We start from the raw sequence: 20,939 nt of genomic DNA on the forward strand, positions 1-20,939 counted from the left end.
ACTCTTCTGTTTTTGTTTTAGTTTTGGAAACAGCATGAGTGGGGCAGATGGGCAAAGAGAGAGAGGGAAAGGGGGGGGGGGAGGAGGGGAAGGAGGGAGGGAGGATCCCAAGCAGGCTTGACACTCAAATACAGAGCCTGACACGGGGGGTTGATCCCATGACCATGAGGATCATGACCTCAGCCGAAATCAAGATTTGGATGCTCCATCTACTCAGGCATGCAGGAGTCTCAACATTCTTCTGCTGTAAGACAAAATTCTCCAGAAAATGTGGATTTTCTATCAGTTCAGACTAGTCAGATTGCAGCTGACAGTGTGGCAAATTGCAAAAACGACCATAGCACTCCACCAGTCTTCTCCTTTACAGTATGACTTAGCAGTTCTTTGCATCAAGAAACGGAATTTATTTCTCCACCCCTTGAATTTGGGTTGGCTCTGTGACTTCCTTTGCCAAGAGAATGGTGGCAGATGGCATAGTGTAGAAGTTCCAAGCCTAGACTGCAGAAGGTCCTGCTCTCTTCCTTTCCTTCTCCTGGAGACCTACCTGGCTGCCATTTGAACAAGACTGGACTAGCTTTCTGAAGGTAGATAAACCATATGGTGCACAGAAAAGGCACCTACCTGAAGTCTTCCTAGTCCAACTGAGCATTAGCTGGTATGGTACCTGACTACAAAGATGTGCAAGGCAGTGCAGCCAACATCATGCACCTACCTAACGTTACATCAGCAGACTTGCCTAGTTGACTCACAGACTCTTAAGCAATAATAAAATGTTTTAAGACAATTAAGTTTTGTGGTGCTTGGTAAGCAGCAAAAGCTAACTGATCCAGGTGGAAAGAAACCCAAGAAAAAGGGAGAAATCATTGTAATCTTAGTGAAATACATCAGGACAGCTACAGGAAAGTCAATGATGAAAGCCCCTTAGGAACTACTAGAACCCAGGGGTCAATCTTATGCTTCTTCTTCTATATATCAGTCAACTAAGGCTAGGGTTACATTGCACAAAAGGACAGGTCTTTAGCAACACTACTGAGAACACTGTCAGAAAAAGAGGTTTAGGAAAGATATCCATTGCAAACTCTTCAGTTGTGAGAAGACCTGTGGTTTTAGTCATAGATAGTACATTATCCATTACTACCCATCCCTCCTACTACACAGACCACTTCATGACTCCTCATGTATATTCTGAAACCCCATCCACTGATGTGAACCTGTCTGTGTATCCAAATTTCCTCTTTCATCCTGTTTCGTACTTTAATACCCTAACTCCCAGCTGATTTTGGCAAAATCATGTAATATTCTTTCACAGTAACAATATCTAGAAAGTAGAAGAATCCCTTTTTAATATTCAAGAGTCTGAGAATCCATGCAACTCAAGGAACCCACTAAGTGCAAGGTAGCGTAAGCAGGAATACACATTCTTTGAATGTCAGGTCAATTCATGTTCCGGCACAATCACATTATGACTGATCTTTACTAAGCATGTGTTCATGAAATTGATGTAAATTCAGGTAAAATAAAGACTTTTTGTTTTGAAGTCTGAGACCTGAATCACTGACTCCATTTTTGTTGGAAATAAGTGAGTGATCTTGCTCAAAGTGATAGGACCTAAAAAGTATGTTAAAATGTTTTACTAGAAAATATATTTGTTATGCAAAACCAAGTGAGAATAGAAAGATATTTTTTAAATTCTCATCATTCATGAATGTTAGGTGTGAACATTTTTAGATTAAAAATTATTGTTAGATGTAGGTCTAAACTTAAACACAAAATCAAACCTTTGAATCTAGTCAGTTTTTGAAAGGGTAGCGTTCTGGTGACTCCATCAATGATAATCAATGGTAGTCAGCCATGTCAATATAATCTTGTGCAAATGGAGGATGGTAATCAATTTTCAAAAGAGTAAGGTTTTACTCGATTTGGTGGCTCTGAAGAGATGCATGTTGTGCGCGTTTTGCGTTTCATTTTGGAATTGAACAGTCTACACAATTTTGTAACCATATATATGATATATATTGTATACACACACACACACACACACACACACACACACACACTCTCTCTGGAGGGTTCATATCATATTATTTTCAAATGATCCATTTCATCTAATGTCATTGTTTTTACAAGATGAGTTTTATAATGTATGGTAATTTAAAATTGCTTGAAGAAAATATGCTGAGAATTTTGTGACAAAAATATAATGTATCATATACATGGTAAAATGCTACATCTAGCTTAATCATATATATATTTACAAAATAAATTATTGGACACCTATTACTTAATATTGCTTTCTTCATTGTAAATGCTTTCTGTTTATGTCTGTTATCTGTCCATTTATAAAGAAATAATTGAATTATCAAAACATATATCCTTCAAGCAACTGTGGACAAAAAACAAATGCAATTTTTAAAACCAGTGGCATTTCTAATGAAAGGTATTTCACTGAAGAGCCCTGGTGAATTTTATCTAAAACAATAGTGTTTAGAAACAAGTATTTGGCGACTGGATGTGCTCAATGTTGTTGAATACAACTGCTTCTAACCTTCTCAACAAACAGAGCTAGGAAATACACATTTGTACATACAAGACATCTATACTTACCTATCTCTTCATCAATACTCAACACCATGAGTTCATACCAATAACTCCAATTTCAGTTCAAATTTAAAAGCTTCATTTAATTTTCCCCCCTTGCTTTATTTGTTGTGCTTCTCTCTCACTGTGGTACCCAGTATTCAGAATAAAATAAATTTGCTTGATCTTTTCAGTCTTAGACTATCAAAAGACAAATGCATCTGTGATTTTTTGGGATGTTCTCAGACACGTCTCCACAAGAATTCTTCAACAAGGACTTCATTTTGCCTTCATTCCTGAGAGTTGCTATTTTTGGGGTATGGAATTCTGGGTTGAACTATTTTTTCCCCAGGAATTTTAAGATGTAATTCCATTGTCTTTTGGCTTCCATGGCTTCTGAAAAGAAGAAACCATTGTAATTCTAATCCCTATTCTTCTCTATATAATTTTTTTCTTCTAACTTCAAAATGTTTTCGGCTTTATTGAGGTATAAATGACAAATAGAAATTGTGTATACTTAATATGTACACTTGATGTTTGAGTATATGTAGACACTATAAAATGATCCCCCCAATAAAGCTACCTAGTATTTTTATCACCTCACATAACTTTTTTTTTATGGTGAGAGCACTTCAGATCTACCCTTTTAGCAAATTTCAAGTATACAATACAGTATTGTTAACTGGAGTCAGCATGCTGTATGTCAGACTTCCAGACCTATTCATCTTTCATAACTGAAACTTTCTCCCATTAAATAAACATCTCCCCATTTTCTTCATCACCCAAAGTCCTGGCAGCCCCATTCCTCTCGGTGCTTCCAGAAGTTCAACGATTTTAAATTCCACATATTTGTCTGGCTTATTTCACTTAGTGTAATACCCTCCAAGTTCAAGTAGGAGTCCAATCGCAGACATGTAAGGACGTTTGATATTGTCCAACAGCTTTTGGATGTTCTGGGGTTGACTGTTGCTACTATTAGTTCTTTTCTCATTTTGTGTCATTTCCTAGGATGTCTTATAGCTACTGACAAGCCTGCCAAAACCTTTTTTGTCTTTCTACCTGTTATTGTTGTTACTGTTTCCATTGACTCTTTCCTCTGCTTTCCATCTTGCTCCTGTTATTGGTAAAGGATGTCCATCCTGTGCACTCGATGCCTTTACATGGTAAGCATTGTTATTTTAACACCCTTATCTGACAGTATCAACATCTGGTTCTTCAGTTGAGTATATGTTTATTGTTCTGTCTCTTGACGTTGTGATTTTGTGTTTGCCTCAAATTTTTTTATCAAATCATGGTCATCATGCGAAAACAGGAACACTGAGTTATATAGCATTTACCTCTGAAAATGGACATACATGTTCCTGTGCTAGATTTTTAGTTTTAGCTGGAGTTAGTTGAATCAACCTCTTCCAGAGTTGGGCTGGTTTTGATATGTGTTGTTAATCTGGGTAACTTCTACTCATCCACTTCCATTTGTTTCTTGCATTACCTGTGGTTAGGATGTTGGCTTGGTTGCTGTAGGGGTTTTCTTCAATGCTGCTGTTCCATGTTTAAGTTTCAAACTTCCTGGTGACTGGTGCCTAAGAGGGAAGCTCTATGTATGTGTCCCTCTCCCAATGGCAGTGTGTGGCTGCTTATTACTCAGTGTTTGCTGCCATGCCAGTGGAGTCAGGTGCCAGGGGAGTCTAGGTTGGGGTCTCAGAGATGTCTTTCGTGGTGATACTACTCTTACTCCTATGGAGGCCAAACTCTACCTTTTTTGGCAGCTATTTTGTGGAAGAGGATTTCTTGTCTTTTCTTCAGAAGTAGGGAATCTCTACATTTTCCCACCATTGGCCTGTTGTAAAGATTTTTTTTCCTTTTTGTTTTGTCTTTAGTTCCTCTCCACTAGCCACACAGGATGCTCACAGGTGCTCACAAAGATTGCCGCCCTTCTCCAGTAGCTTAAGATGCTTGTTCTGCAGAACAAAAAAATTGTCCTTGTGGACCATTTTTTCTTCCTTCGATGGCAGCAACTTTTATCCTTCAGTTCTGTACCACTCATGGAGGCTTTATTCAGTATGTGCCTCACCCCTAATCACCTTCGTAGCCAGTAGAGGTCTCTGAAGAAAGTCTGTAAATGCATCCTAACTCCCTTTGTGTCTGAAGCTCAGAGGGGCCATAGACACTCCCCCTAGCGCACGCTCAATGTTCAGCACATTTTTAAGTATTGTAGCTCAATTATTTTTATCCACTCATGTGGTGCTTGGTGTCCATTTTGCTCATGTTATGCCAAGGTGACCCAGGGTTTGTATTCCATTTCTCTTTGGAGGAGCTGGTTTTTCCAAAGAGTTCAGGCTACTTGCTTGCCCTGCAAACTCTTCTCTTCAATAACCTGAAGAAAATTTATGAAAACGTATGCTCTTGTAGTTTATCCAGCTTTTCCTTCTTGTGAGGACAGCAGCGGCCGGTGTTATCAGCTTTCCACCCCATTCATGGGAGGGGTACCCAGAAAGACGATTTTGAAACTTATTCCACATGGTTTCTTAGAGGACCCCAGTAACATTAAGCCCCTACTGCCCACAGCATTATACCCACTCCTCAATGACCCTTTATTGATTTTTCATACTTTCCTGTCACCTTCTCCTGCTTTCTCTACTCTGCACATCTTTCTGGGATTTACTCCTAAATAAAACCACCATCACTAAAGTCTTTTTAATACGATATTCCAGAGGGACTCAAAATAAGACACATGTGTTTCACCTCATGTCAAAACTTAGTTGTCCTCACGGAGCTGAAGTCATGCCTAGAACTGGGAAATAAATGTACTCATAGATCTAATGTATGTTTGCTTGTTTTTTTTGCACTTAGTTTTTCTATTTCTCTCCCCCTCTCTAAAGTAAGGAAAATCATTTTTATGAGGCATAATGTATAACCTCTGTGTATAATTTCTACTGCTTACGAAACCTACCCTTTCTTCCATGCAACAACTTGCCATATTCTGGATAATTCTAATACATTTTTAAAAACAAGTTTGGTGGAAAGGACTTCACTTAGTATCAGCAGTAAGGTAGTAAGCTATCTTTCTAACATTGTTCTAAAATCATTTGTTTTGGGGGCACCTGGTGGCTCCATTTTGTCTCACTTTTGATTTTGACTCAAGTTACCATATCACAGTTTGCCGGGACTGAGCCCCACATCAGGCTCTGTGCTGACAGCATGGAACCTTCTTGTGATTCATTCTTTCTTTCTTTCTTTCTTTCTTTCTTTCTTTCTTTCTTTCTTTCCTTTCTTTCTCTCTCCCTCCCTCCCTCCCTCTGCTATTTCTTATAAATTCTGTCATGAATTATATGTTTTTGTTTAAAATTATCCATGTACAAAGACATTTAGAAAAGATGTTTCTAAGTTAAACAAGAATTTCATTTAACTATACTGCACAAACCTTAAAAACATCTCATTCCAGGGACTGGCTCAGTCGGCTGAGCGTTGGACTTCAGCTCAGGTCATGATTTCGGGGTCTACGAGTTCGAGCCGTGCGTCAGGCTCTGTCCTGACAGCTCAGAGCATGGAGCCTGCTTCGGATTCTGTGTCTCCCTCTCTCTGCCACCCCCCCCCCCCCCATTCATTCTCTGTCTTTCTCACTCTCAAAAATGAATAAATGTTAAAAAAAAATTTTTAAATCTCATTCCAAAAAATTCACTTATAAATAGCTAGATCAGAAAAAGGTTATGCACATGGAAAATACCATATTTTCTATGAATTTCTTGGGTTATGAGATTAACTGCATAAATATGAGTTTTGGTATTGTATTTTTAGACAAGAGGCTCAGAGCTCAACTCTTTATCTGAAGTTCTCTGGCCTTGAAAATATAGTCCTATTGTTTTCTGAGAAAATAACTTCTCAAAATGCTATAAATGCATTTTGGCTTGAGGCAGATCTGGAAAGGTCCAGGAATGGATTGTCTGAGCTTTATAATTCTATTCTTGAAGTTAGGTAAAATAAAGAATGGGAAACAAAAATAAATTTTTAGAGTTAAAAAAAAAATTATTTGGGTAAAGTAGAACTTTAAAAGTTAATGTAGAACTTTTATTTAAAACTAAGATTCATTTAAAATGAATGTTTTAAGATTCAGAAAATATCCCACTTATTTCTAATTTAAAATAGTGTATGACTACAATAATTCATTAAAATATGACCAAATTATGGCTATACCTTTCATCTACATTCTGCCTAAAATCATGATATGATTGTAATGTACTCATTTATAAGATGATTAAGAACAGTACCGATTTTATTTTGCTTGGTTTAGTTTACAAAGTAAATCAACAACTTTTAAGAGAAGATTATTTTATTGCTCACATAATCAAGCATTTCCATGATAATGAAGTATGTTTAAAGTCACAGGGGAAATTGGCAGTTGATCATTCAGGGAGGAAGGGATAGATCTCACTTCCTTTATCATTCAACTTTCTGTGATTTAAAAACAAATAAATTTCCTGATTTTTAGAGAAAATTAACTTTTTTGGCACCACAAACATTATTTGCATCAATTTTTCAGAACTAAAAATGTTTCTTTGTCATGTGAATAAGTTATATGTTAGAGCTCTTTTAAAAAGCTCCAAAGAAAAAGCTTTTAAAAAATTGGAAAATTTTTAAATGTTTTCAAGGAACTAGAAGATAATTAATGAATGTATTTTATATTTTTAGAATATGGCTTTATTATTAATTTCCCTCCCAGTGTGCATCGTATTTCACATGAGTTAAATATATGATCCAACCATATGTTAATCTTTCCCTTGAAACTAATGATGAAATCTAAATAGACACTGAGCATTCTGCTACCAAGAAAAGAAAGTTAATATCAAAATAGAAGAGCAAAAATACATGGCAAAAACGTGGATGTTTTTCACCCTCTATGTCAAGCTATTCCTCACCTGAAGACAGATTTTGTAATGTGATTTCTTGTCTCATCAAAATAGAATGTAAAATTTATTTAATATTATGAATATTAGTTTCTAATCTTAGACCAGTGGAGATTTAATTTTTGCCCTTGCATTATTATACTAATTTTAACGAGTCTAATAATGAATTTTTCAAAGAAGACAAAAAAGGATAACACTAATAATGGTGATGGTAGTGCATAAAGAGGTAGAGGGAAACATAGAGAAACAAATTTAAATGGCTATGAAAATTACTATGCTGCTTACCTACATACATTAAAAAGTGGATTACTCAAAAATAGTTTACCTTCATCTCACAAAATCTCTCTGCATTACATTCTGAAAATCATGATCTACAAATAAGCTAGTACATGTTCCCATAGAATCCTTATGAAGTAGGATAATATAAAACAAAACAAAAAACCACCTTGAGTATTACATAAAAAGGGATTGATTTATAATTAGCTAAAAATACAAAATGCTATATCCAATTTTGTAACTTCTGTCAATATGGAAAGAGAAGTTTCTTTATCACATTTGTGTTTCACAGCAAAGGGATGATTAATAGGAAAGAGAAGACTGGCTGAGCCCAAGAGCCTAGCACTGTAAAGTTTTGCACACATAAATACATGAACACACACACACACACACACACACACACACACACACACCAGAGACCCACACATGAAATACTGTCTTGGGATTTAGGTATTAAACCAGTTTGCTAACTACATAAAGATCATCTATATCATAATACCCTAAAGATGTTCTTTAAAGTTATGCATTAAAAATTAGCTCTCTTTAATATTTTTCACCTAGTAACATGTATGTGTCTGTTCATCGCGCTTGTCACACCTATAATTTTAAGTTAGTTTTTTGTGCCTATTTGCCTAACATCTCTTTTTCCATACAATCATTGATGATATGGATCATAGTCATTTTGTCCATCATAAACTCAGTGCGTGACACAGTGCCTACAACATGACAGACACTTAATACCTATATCTATTGAACAAATGTGAATGTTTAAAGCAATGAAAGGATGCTTTCTTAAAAGCATCACAGTTTTCCAAACAGTGATAGAAATAATTTTCCCTTGGTATAAGATCAGTACTGAGCTCTAGGTGAAAATTTGAGATGTTCCATAGTTACTGCTCTCAGAATACCTCACAACTCAAAGCAATGAAGTGAATAGAGCCTTTGGATTAGGTCTATGTCTCAAGAAAAATTAAGTTACCGTTCGACTTACACGGTACGGTGTAAGACCAAATGTTGCTACCAAACCAAAATGAGTCTTTGTAGGTAATGGGTGTCATACTCCTTTAAGGAAATCTTAGGACACTCACCATGGACTAGGAGCAGGCTTTGAAGTCTGGTCCTGCCCAATGTCCCCAGGGAAGCTGTGGAAGCCCTCACTGCCTCAAGTACCTCAATGAAAAGTGAGTGTGTGATATACCTAACATATCTGAGGAAGAAGTATTACTTGTAAACCTCTTAACTGAATGCCTGGCACATATCAGAAGTTTGGGTATAGGTTAGTTTTAATAATTTTGACGACAATTTAAAGTTACGTTTTATGCCTTGCATTTATATATGAACAGTGCTTCAGGAGGCAAATTTTCTTTTGATGAGAAACGACTAGAAGATAGTCAAGTTAACCAACAGCTCAATAATTCAATCATATATATATATATGATATATATATATCATATATACACACAATATATATATTATATATTACAATATATATATATTGTATTATATATATAAGATTATTCAGTGACCAAAACACAAATATAACAATATATAAATATATATATTTATAATATATTATATATAAATATATATATTTATATATAATATATTATATATATTTGTGTTTTGCTCACTAAATATATATATTATATGTAAAATAATATTTATCAATAATTCAATCATATTTATACACAATATAGGATATATATTAAAATATATATTATATATGGTATACTATATAATATAGTATAGCATAATTATAATTATATAATATATAATTATATATATATAATTCAATTATCTATGTATAATTCAGTGGCCAACACAAATATATATATTATATATTTATAATATAAATAATATATAATATATAATATAAATAATATATAATATAAATAATATACACATATTAATATAATATAATATAATATATAATAATATTCAGTGACCAAAACACAAAAAACCTCTAAGAATAAAGTTTGACTTCTAGTAGATGAGGCAGACAGTGACCAATAAACATAATAGTTACATTGTATGTTAGGGGATGTCAAGTACTATATAAAAAACAAAAGACATTAAAATGGAGTAGGACTGAGGGTTCAATATTGGCACAGGTTAGGCTACAATTTAAAAAAAGATAGTGAATACATCTTCAAGGTTCATTGGCACAGACTCAAAGGTAGTGAGTGTGTTAGGCATGTGGAGAAAATGCCAAGTACAGGGAAAAGCCAGTGCAAAGGCCCTGTGACAAGAGTAACCATGACATAATCAGGGTACATCAAGGAAGCCTATGTGGCTGGAGTTGGGTGAGTGGGGGCAATCATATAGGAACTTCTCTATTTTTTTAATCTTCTGATATCTTTCCCTTAGTTGCTAAGATGTTGAATGAAATATATTTTCGTGTAATCAGTTATACATTTTTAAAATTATTATTTAATAGTTAATTTTGTTTGTATCATAGAGCTTATAAAACACCAACATCTTACAAGAACCTGTGTCTGATATTTTTTCCATAAGTGACCAGGGGTTGATATAATTTTCTTTCACATCATCAGGTCTCTTAACTGATACTATCTTCAATCAAACTTACATTCTTCTCTCCCAAACCTATTTTGTTTCAGCATTTCTTAGTGATGGTCACATAAGAATGGAACAGCATAGTTGTCCTTTGCTTTTCTGTCTCCCTGATTCCTCTTATCTATTGAATCATCAAGACTTGCTCATCTTTTCCTTTCAACAGTCTTTCCATTCTCAGTTCTACTTCTTCAGCTCGGGGGCGACGTGAAGGCTTCTAACCTACTTTTTACACCACTGTCAAATTAAGTGTGGTGAGTGTGCAATTCTCCATTAAACTGTTCTAGCAGGACAAATCGATAACTGGTGGATGGGGTTACAGCAGCTCTTGAATCTCTCCATCCCTCAGCCCCTCCTTGTCTGTCCCATATTAATTGGGTAGTAATTTAGCCCTGGCTCCAAGTGGGACTAAGTATATGTTAACAAGCACCAGCGTGGTATTTTTAGTGGCTTTCCAATACCGTTAAGCCAAAATGCTCCTTCTAGTGCTGACTGAAGCAGCAGAAAAAGTAATGAGAAACCTGATTTATGACCTTATTTAAAGGACAAGTTTGTAAAGATGAGGGGACTCTTAGGGTGGGGAATTCGCATGATAGATGAAGTTAGGGAGTAAAGGTTGCTGCAATACCCCCAAAAGGCGACAACATCGTCTTCCAGGGAAACCGAAGAAAGCAAGCCACCCAGGTGCTTCGGAATAAAAGACAAATTCTTTTTCCAACACAGATTGGATTATATTTGTTTGCAGTGATTTTATGAATTTATATATTATACATTATATATATATACATATACATTATATATATATACATATATACATAATAATGTATAATTTATATATTACACATTATATATTATACATTATATATATCATCCCATAGCTTGAAATGTCAGAGATATAAAAATATAAAATTTATGAATAGTCTAAAATGCAAAAGGTATAGTTGTGTCATTGTCATATTCCACTGAAATTTCGCTGAACTTGGATTCAATGTCTAAAGAAAACCTAAAATGAAGTAAGAAATACAACTTAGACACAGACTTTCTATTTATATAAAAAAGAAATCAGGTTTCAACAAGTGGATGATTTTTCTTAACGTGACATTTTTTGGCCCCAAATATTCACCCATTCAGTGTCCTAGAACTTAGCACATGATTTATAACCCTCAAATAATCTGTGCTATATAGCTATAGTTACAAAATTGAATGACTGGATGAACTGAGACACACAGCCTAGATTTGAGACTCAGGTCAATGCAATTTTAGGCAAGTAAGTTATTTTATCTTCATAGGTTTCACTGATTTTACAACTGAGATGATTATGTTGACTTGTTGATCTCTAGGACCCAGCTCAGTAGAAAGAGTGGCCTTGAGAACAAAGAAAGAAGATCTATATCTGTATCTACCTTTATCTGTATCCATCCCTATCTTTCGATTGAAAAGCCACATAATTCAATTGGAAAGTAAAATGCAGCTCACTTATTTCCATTATTTCTATTAAATCATGGATTTCCATTATTTCTATTAAATCATGGCTATGTGGTCAGGGCAATTCTCCCAAGGGCACTCTTGCGCACAATGTTCACTTTATGTGAAACCAAAACAATAATTTAAGGAGCTCCAGAAGGTACGTGAGTCCATTACAAAAATCCACTTGGCTGCATTCCTTAAAATTAAAAATGAGAAAAAGTTAATGCTTCCTGCAGAACTTTAATTTCTGAAAATGCCAAATGCACACATACATCTGTTCCTTTTCCCATCCTATCAACATGGTCATAATTGAGTTACTGCCTCAAATTCAATATGGCATGTATATACATGAAAAGTGATCTAAGTGCCTTCAACAGAAGGATAGAATACACATCTTATAATTCTTTGCCAATTATCAAGTTAAATACATTAAAAATAGACATGTATAGTTAGGACATTTTCTTAACTGGGGTAAAAACTGTGTAAACACAAATATTGCATTGTATCCCTGACTGTATTATAAAGTTCAAATATAGACTTTATAATGATTATTTTAATATATATTAAATGATTTTCGGAGGCACTCGGTCAGAGCCTCTTTCTCTCTCTCAGCTCTTTAAGGGGAAGATTCAAACAAAGCCATGAAGAAAATGTAAAATAATTGCATAGCAAACACATCCCACAGTACACTTCTGTGGGAAGCAGAATTCTAAGATGACCCAATGATCCCCACCCTCTGTTATTACATCCATAACTAGGATACACTACATGATAAAAGATATTTTGCAGATGTAATTACAGTTACTAATCAATTGACCATATTATCAGTAGATTATCCAGGTGAACCAAGCCTAATGAGGTGAGTCCTTTAAAAACAGTGTTTCCAGGGTGCCTGGGTGGTTCAGTCGATTGAGTATCTGACTTCAGCTCAGGTCATGATGTCACAGTTTGTGGGTTTGAGCCCTGCATCAGGCTCTGTGCTGACAGCTCAGAGCCTGGAGCCTGCTTCGGATTCTGTCTCTACCCCACCCCATCTCAAAAACAAAAATAAACAAAGATTAAAAAAAATAAAAATAAAAACAGTGTTTTGTTGCACTATATGCTAAATAACTTGGATGTAAATTTTACAAAGTAAATTAAAAAATAAATAAATCAGTGTTTTCTCAGGATGATAATACAAGAGGAAATCAGAGAGATCCAAATGCAAAAAGGATATTATGAGAAAGAGAGAGAGAGAGGCAGAGAGGGAGGGAGAGAGATTTCATTGCTGGTTCAAAGATGGAGAAGGTTTTTAGAAAGGACATGAGAGGATTCTAGAAGCTAAGAATGATCCCAGTTGACATCCAACAAGAAAATCAAAACCTAGTCCTACAACAGCCTGAACTGAATTCTGCCAAATGAAGTGAAGGAGCCTGAAGGTAGATTCTTTCCCCAAGACTCCAATAAAAGGCTATTCCAGTAACACTTGGATCTCAAACTTGTGAGACACTAGGTAGAACCCCCAGTAACGCCCATATCTCACCTACAGAAGTGTGCAAGAGGTGGTTGTCTTGAGCTGCTACATTTGTGGTAACTTGTCCTGCAAAAATGACCTACCAGCACTTCTAAGGCCTCAGATTCATCTCACATATAAAAATAAACTGTAGATGAATTCGAAACCTAAGGGAAAAACAAAGCTCCAATTTTTTTTTAAATACAGAAAAATGTCTTATGACCTGAGATCAAAAAAAGGACACTGTAAAAAGAAAAAATAGGAAACACAAAAAGTAATAAAAACAATAAATTTGGATCCACTGAAAATCTCAGAAAAAAAACTTGCAGATTCAAAGTAGAAGGACAAATTATACACTGCAAGAAGATAATTTTTAACATATATTACTTAAAATGATCGTTTAATTATAATACAATAAATTTTAAAAATGACAACTCATTAGAAGTCAATCCAACAGAAAAAATTAGAAAATCATGTAAAAAGAGAAATTATATAAAAACTGAAATGGTTTATACATATATGAAAAATACTCAATCTCAGCAGTAAGTAGAGAATTGCAATTTTCCTAGAAAGCCATATACTATTTCATGCCTATCATATTGACCAATGTAAAACAGTCTTATAGCAATAAAAGGGAAATTTGTATGAGGCTTTGGACACTAAATTGCTGTACTTTGGAATCTGATTTGGGATTACCTAATAATGTTGAAGGCTCCAATTTCCATTAGTCAACTATCTTATTTCTAGGTTACTCCTAAGAGAAACTTGCACATATGTTCAGGTGGGGAAATACAACTTGCTTCTAGTGAAAAACTGTAGGCTACTTAAATTGTGGTCTTCCAGCAGAGTGTGTAAAATAGAAATGATGTTAAGTTACAGGCACTAGATACTATCCATCTTAAGTTAAATAAATCCCAAGATCCTAAATTTCTAAATACATTATTTTCTAGCATTACATGGGAGTTTCCCATTTCTAAGTACAACTTTTATAACACTAAACCACACACACAAACACACACACACACACACACACACTTCACCAACTGTCAATTTCTCATTTATCCGGCAAATAAAAATACGTCCATCACACTAAATAAATTTTAAGGTATGTTCTGGGAGGGGTCTCCTCTAATCATGAGTCGTGTCATGATTTATCAGGGCTTCCTTCTTTCCTTGGTTATTCCTAACAGATAAAGGATGGCACTGGATATGGGTTATATTGGTCTTTATTTGGGTTATCTAAGTTAGAAATATTATACACATGGTCCATAACAGTAATGGCAATTCTGGTTTAGCAACCTCCAATCTTTAATAACTTAAATATTACTAACAAAATATTGTCTTTGAGACAGGGTCTTATTAAAGAAAAGTAAATTTGGAAAGAAAGTTTGAAAAATAAAGAGAATTTAAAAATATAATTAAATGCAGGGCGAAAAACACCAGGGACCCAGGAGGGACACGCCATTCCTGCTGTTGCATGCACTTTCAGGGAGTCTGTGCTCTTACTTCATTTTGGGACCTCCTTCATCAGTTTCTACTCCAGGGGAGGTATTTTGCCCTTAGTCATCCCCCACCTTTTCATAGAGTATCACTAGAACCAAGGCTGAATACCCCTATGTGAAGTCCACCAGACTCATGTTCAAGGACCGAGGCTAAGAGTAAGAAGAAAAAGAGTAAACAGAAGAAGAGAGAGGATGAAGAAACAACTTCATCTTATAATCTGGTGGACAGTAACAACCTTTGGTGAAATACCAGGAACCATAGCAATTGAAATGGATAAAGGAACCTACATACATGCACTTGACAATGGACTTCTTACACTGGGAGCTCCACATAAAGAAGATGAGGAGGGCCCTAGTACCCCAGAGCACTTTACACCTGTTTAATTGCCTGATTCCAGAATTGTGCTGAAATCTGGCTATGGAAAATACCTTGGTATTTTCAAAGCAGATGGACTTATTGTGGGGTGTTTGGAGCAACTAGACCAAGAGAACAAGGGGAACTAGTCTTTCAAGAGGAGAAAATGGCTTTATTGGCCTCAAATAGCTGCTCAGATGCAATGAAGCAGGCAATATAGAAAAAAAAAAAAAGTAAAACAGCAGGAGAAAAAGAAATGATAAAGATTAGATCCTGGGCTGAAAGAGAAATTAAGAAAAAGGATGATATTTCAGAAGAAGACAAAAGAAATGTTAAGCAGTGTGCAATCAATTATGTAAAGAAATTTCAGAGCTTCCAAGCCCACAAACTTAAGTAAAGACGACAGTGAAATTCTCAAAAAGGCCTGGAGAGATGGGTTTTTGCATCAAACACTTCTGGACAGGAGAGCAAAATTGAAAGCTGATAGATACAGCAAATGACCAGAATTTGTGTCTCTGACTTCTCCTATTTTTTTTTCTGAATAGTCAGTGGAATGAAGTGTTTTTGCAAAATATATATAACATATAAAATTAAATGCAAACACTTATTTATATGCATCCTTATTTTATTAGTTGGGCCACCAATTTTTTTAAGTTACCCTAAATAAAATTCAGAGTTAAAAACTTTACATGTTTTCTTTCTTTCTTCCCCGCCATGGAGGGTTCTTCAGTAAGGGTAGTTAAGATCTATTTTGTGAGAATTTCGACTCTTAGAGTAGATGTGTTTCTATTTCTCCTGACGACTACCACTAAAGCCCTTGGAGACACATATATTATTTCCCTGGGTTTACATATATCTTTAAATATAAAGGAAACCCAAGAAGAATTTGAAAGGTGGAAAGAAGGCAGAAAGGCTAGGAATCTTGAACCCTGATAAATGGTATGTGATGATTTGACTGGGCTCTCATTACAACATGTATAAATAAACCAGGCTGGTTTCTAGGAAAGCTGACAACAGCAAAATCAAGGAAAAATAGATAAAAGCAATTCCCCATGGTGTTACTTGAGTAGTATGGAAAGACTGGATTCTACCCCCATGCAACAGTAATAAAGTAACCCTTCTCTCCCCCACTGGGGTAATATCAAGGAGGCCGAGTAAAGAGGCAGGACTTTCCCCACATTTCTGGAATAATGAGCCCCATTCACACAACATCAGTGGAAGCAGTGCCCGAAACAGTAACAAAGGACCTCTTCCCTTCATAGATGTGGTATGAAGAGAAACCTAGCAGGGGGTCTGAACTCTTACTCCTGGGTCAGCAAGTAATGATAGTCCTCTTCCCTCCACCTCAGGGTATCAGTGGAAGCTGAATAGGAAGCCTGGACTTCCATTCCCATGTGAAAGTAACAGACATCTTCTTCCTTCTTCAAAGAAGTGATTTAAAAATTAGAATGTATCATAAAAGAAATAGAAAGCCTTAGTAAAAAAAAAAAAAGAACCTATAAAGAAGAACCGAATGGAAACTTAAGGACAGAAAAATAAGGTAACAAAAATTTTAAAACCCGATGGATGTATTTCACACAACGAACTGGACAGAAGAAATATTAGACTGGGAGACAGAATAGAAATTACCCGAACCTAAACAACAGAGAGAAAATACACTCAAACAAAAACAGAAAACAGAGACTGAGGGACATGTGGGATTATAACAAAAGATCTAAAATCCCAAAAGAAGATGAGGCTAAAAACTTTTAAACTACTTAAATTTGGCAAAAAAACATAACCTAAGAATCTGAGCAAACTCCAGTAAGGATAAACCATGGCAGATTCATTGTAATTAAACTCGTGAAAAATTAAAGACAGAAAACAAACGTTGAAAGCAGCCAGAGGAAAAAACAACACCTTACCTACAGTAGAAAATCAACTCTAATGAAAATAGACTTCTTATGAGAATAAGTGAAGGACAGAAAGGAGAGGCACACTATTTCCCAATTATGAACTACAATTTCAGAACCTAATATTCAGTGAAAATATCCTTTAGTAATGAAGGGAAAATCAAGATATAATCAGATGAAGGAAAACTAGAATTTGTGATATAGAGAGAGAGATAGAGATTGGCTAAAGAAAGTTCTCTCAACAAAAAGGAAATCATTAAAGAACAAACTTTAGAACATCAAAAAGAAGAATATGAAGAATATGGTAAATAAACATATAGATAAATGCAATACTTTTTCTAAGTATTCTTGATATTCCCAAATTATACTTGATGTAAATATATTTTATTTTTTTAATGTTTATTTTTAAGACAGAGAGAGAGCATGAGCAGGGGAGGGGCAGAGAGAGGAGACACAGAATGGGAAGCAGGTTCCAGGCTCTGACCTGGCAGCACAGAGCCCGTCACGGGGCTCAAACTTGTCAACCACGAGATCATGACCTGAGCTGAAGTCGGACACTTAACCGTCTGAGCCACGCCGGCGCCCCAATATATTTTCTACATGTATATACACATACGTACACATATGTAATGGAACATCCAGAGCAACTAAACATGGACAAATGCAACAGACTTCCTAAGTCTTAATGTTCCTAAATTATATTTGAAAAATATACTATATACAATATATAAATAAATTAAATAGGCATGTGTATGTGTGCGTGTTAACACCTCAAGCACCTACTAAAAATACTACACAAAGAGATACACTCAAAAACAACAATAATAAATAAAGGAACTGTAAATTTGTTCAAGGAGCCCACAGGAAGGCAGAAACAATAAAACAGAAACCAAAATACGTAAGGAATAGAAAGCAAAAAAAAAAAAAAAAAAAAAAATAGGCATGCCAGATGGCTCAGTTGGTTAAGTGTCTGACTTTGGTTCAGGTCATGATCTCGCAGTTCACAAGTTCAAGCCCCATGTCGGGCTCTGTACTCAGAGCCTGGAGCCTACTTCAGATTCTGTGTCACCCTCTCTCTCTCTCTCTCTCTCTCTCTGCCCCTCCCCTGTGTGCGTTCTGTCTCTCAAAAATAAATAAGAACAGGGGCGCCTGGGTGGCTTGGTCAGTTAAGCGTCTGACTTCGGCTCAGGTCATGATCTCACGGTCTGTGAGTTCGAGCCCAGGTCATGATCTCACCATCTGTGAGTTCGAGCCCCGAGTCGGACTCTATGCTGACAGCTCAGAGCCTGGAGCCTGTTTCAGATTCTGCGTCTCCCTCTCTCTCTGCCCCTCCCCTGTTCATGCTCTGTCTCTGTCTCAAAAATAAATAAACGTTAAAAAAAATAAGAACTTTAAAACTTTTTTAAATAAAATGGTAGACGTAAGTCCTAAAATTATCAGTTATTACATTAAATATTAAATATAGATGGTCTAAATACAGAAGGGAAAGGACATAGAACCGCAGCATGGTTAATTACATGACCCAACTAAATGTTGTCTATATAAGAAACTCGCTTCAAATAAAATTATACAAGAAGGCTAACTACGGCAAAGGATAGATCATGAACATATTAACCAAAAGAAAGGCTGAGTGGCTATATTAATGACACATGAATTATACTTCAGAACAAAGTAAATTACCAGAGACAGAGAGGGACATCACATAATGATAAAGAACCTATTTCCCAAGAAGATATAGCGATCCTAAATGTGTATGCACCCAACAGGATGTCATACACATTACAGAAAACTCCACCCAACGACATCAGAATACACATTCTTTTCAAATTCCTATTCAACAAATGCCAAAAACTATCATACCCTGGACCATAAAACAAACCTCAATATGTATGAAATAATTGAAATCATTTGGGGTATATGCAACTACAAATGATTCAGTCTAGAAATAAATTAGAGAACAGTAACAGAAAAATCCCAAACCCTTCACCATTGGACAATATGATTAGAAAAACAATCCCCTGATCAAAGAGCAAGTCTCAGAGGAAAGTTGTAAAATTGCATCAAACTGAATGAAAATGAAAACACAACCTATCAAAAAAGGACACAAATAGGACAAAAATTAGGACGCAAATAAAGCAGTGCTTCAAGGGAAATTTTTAGCACTAACTGCTTACGTCAAAAAAGGAAAGTCTCTAAATAATAATCTAAACTTCCATCTAAAGAACCAGTACGAGAAGAGAAAAATAAATCTTAAAACAAGCAGAAGGAATGGAATTAGATCTCAAATCAATGAAATTGAAAACATGAAAGAATTGAGAAAAAAATCAATGAAACAGAGCTGATTCTTTGTAAATATCAATGAAATTAACAAACCTCTAGCCAGACTGACAAAGAAATAGAGAAGACAGAAATCAAAAATATCAAGAATGAAATGGGATATCACTACAGACCCTTTAATATTAAAAGCATAAGGGAATACAAACAATCCTACATATGTAGATTTGACAACTTAAATGAAATGAATTCCTTAAAAAAACTATACCAAGTCATCCATTATAAATAGATATTTTTAAAAGCTCTGTAACTACTAAAGTAATTGGGATTCATAATTTTAAAACTCCTAAAAAAATTCTAAGTCCAGATAATATACCTGAAGAATTTTACCAATATGTTAACACCAATTCTACTCAGTCTTTTGCAAACAATAGAACTGAGAACATTTCCTAATTCATTTTATGAGTGATCATTACCTTAAAACCCAAATGAGCCAAAGAATAAAATAGAATAAACTACGGACCAATATCTTTCCTGAATATAGGTGCAAAAGTCTCTAACAAAATATTATCCAATAGATTTCAGCAACCTATAAAAATAATCACACACAATATCAAGTAAGGTTTATTCCAGGGATGCAAGGATGGTTCAACATTTGAAAAGCAATCATTGTAATACACCTGCCATATTATCGGGGTAAAGAAGATAGAAAAAGATCATGTTAATTGATGCAGAAAAAGTACTTGACAATATTCAACACTTATTCATGAAAAAAAAATCCCAGAAAATGAGAATAGCCAGGAATTTCTCCAAGTTAGTAAAGAACATCTACAATAAACCTATAGTTAACAGCACACTTAATAGTCAAGGACGAAATGCCACCAAACTGTTTTATACAGTAGTTGCGTCACTTTACATTCTCACCAACAATATATGAGGGTTCGATTTTCCCCATGTCGTTACCAACATTTGTTATTTTCCTTTTTTTGTTTTTGCCTATTTTTTACTACTCACTCTTTTCTACTTTTTACTAATCATCAAAAAGTGCTATCTTGTGATTTTGATTTTCATTTACTTAATGACTAATAACGTTGAGCAAGTCTTCACGTACTTATTAAAGCTTTGTATATCCTCTTTGGAGAGATGCCTATTCAAGTTCTTTGTCGATTTATAGCTGATGTTTTTGAGTCGTAAGACACACACACACACACACACACACACTGGAATATTATCCAGGTATAAAAATGAATGAAGTACTGATATATGCTACAACAGGATGTAGAAAGATACAGGAAGAAGAAAGATACAAAAGATCAGGCAGTATATAATTCCATTTATATGAAATATCCAGAAGAGGTAAATCCATAGCAACTGAAAGCAGAGTTAGTAGAGGCTGGAGGGAGAAGAGAGTAAGAAGTAACTGCTTAACAGGTGTGGGGTTTTCTTTTGGGGTGGTGACAAAAATGTTTGGGTATTTGATAAAGGTGACTTCACAACACTGTGAATGTACTACCTACCAATGAATTGTATGTTTTACAATGGTTAATTACATGATATAGATGTCACCTCAACTTTAAAACGTGGCAAGAAATAATAGCAGCTAAACGAGAGAGGAGGTAGAGACTGGCAGGG

At 35.2% G+C, this 20,939-nt stretch overlaps 1 pseudogene; it reads left to right on the forward strand.

Moving 5' to 3' along the window:
* Positions 1-219: 219 nt before the first annotated feature.
* LOC132677433 (protein FRG1 pseudogene) lies at positions 220-15,641 on the forward strand (annotated as a pseudogene).
* The last annotated feature ends 5,298 nt before the right edge of the window (positions 15,642-20,939 follow it).

Source organism: Panthera onca, chromosome A2 (assembly GCF_046562875.1).
Source record: "Panthera onca isolate mPanOnc1 chromosome A2, mPanOnc1 haplotype 2, whole genome shotgun sequence".
Classification (NCBI taxonomy): domain Eukaryota; kingdom Metazoa; phylum Chordata; class Mammalia; order Carnivora; family Felidae; genus Panthera; species Panthera onca.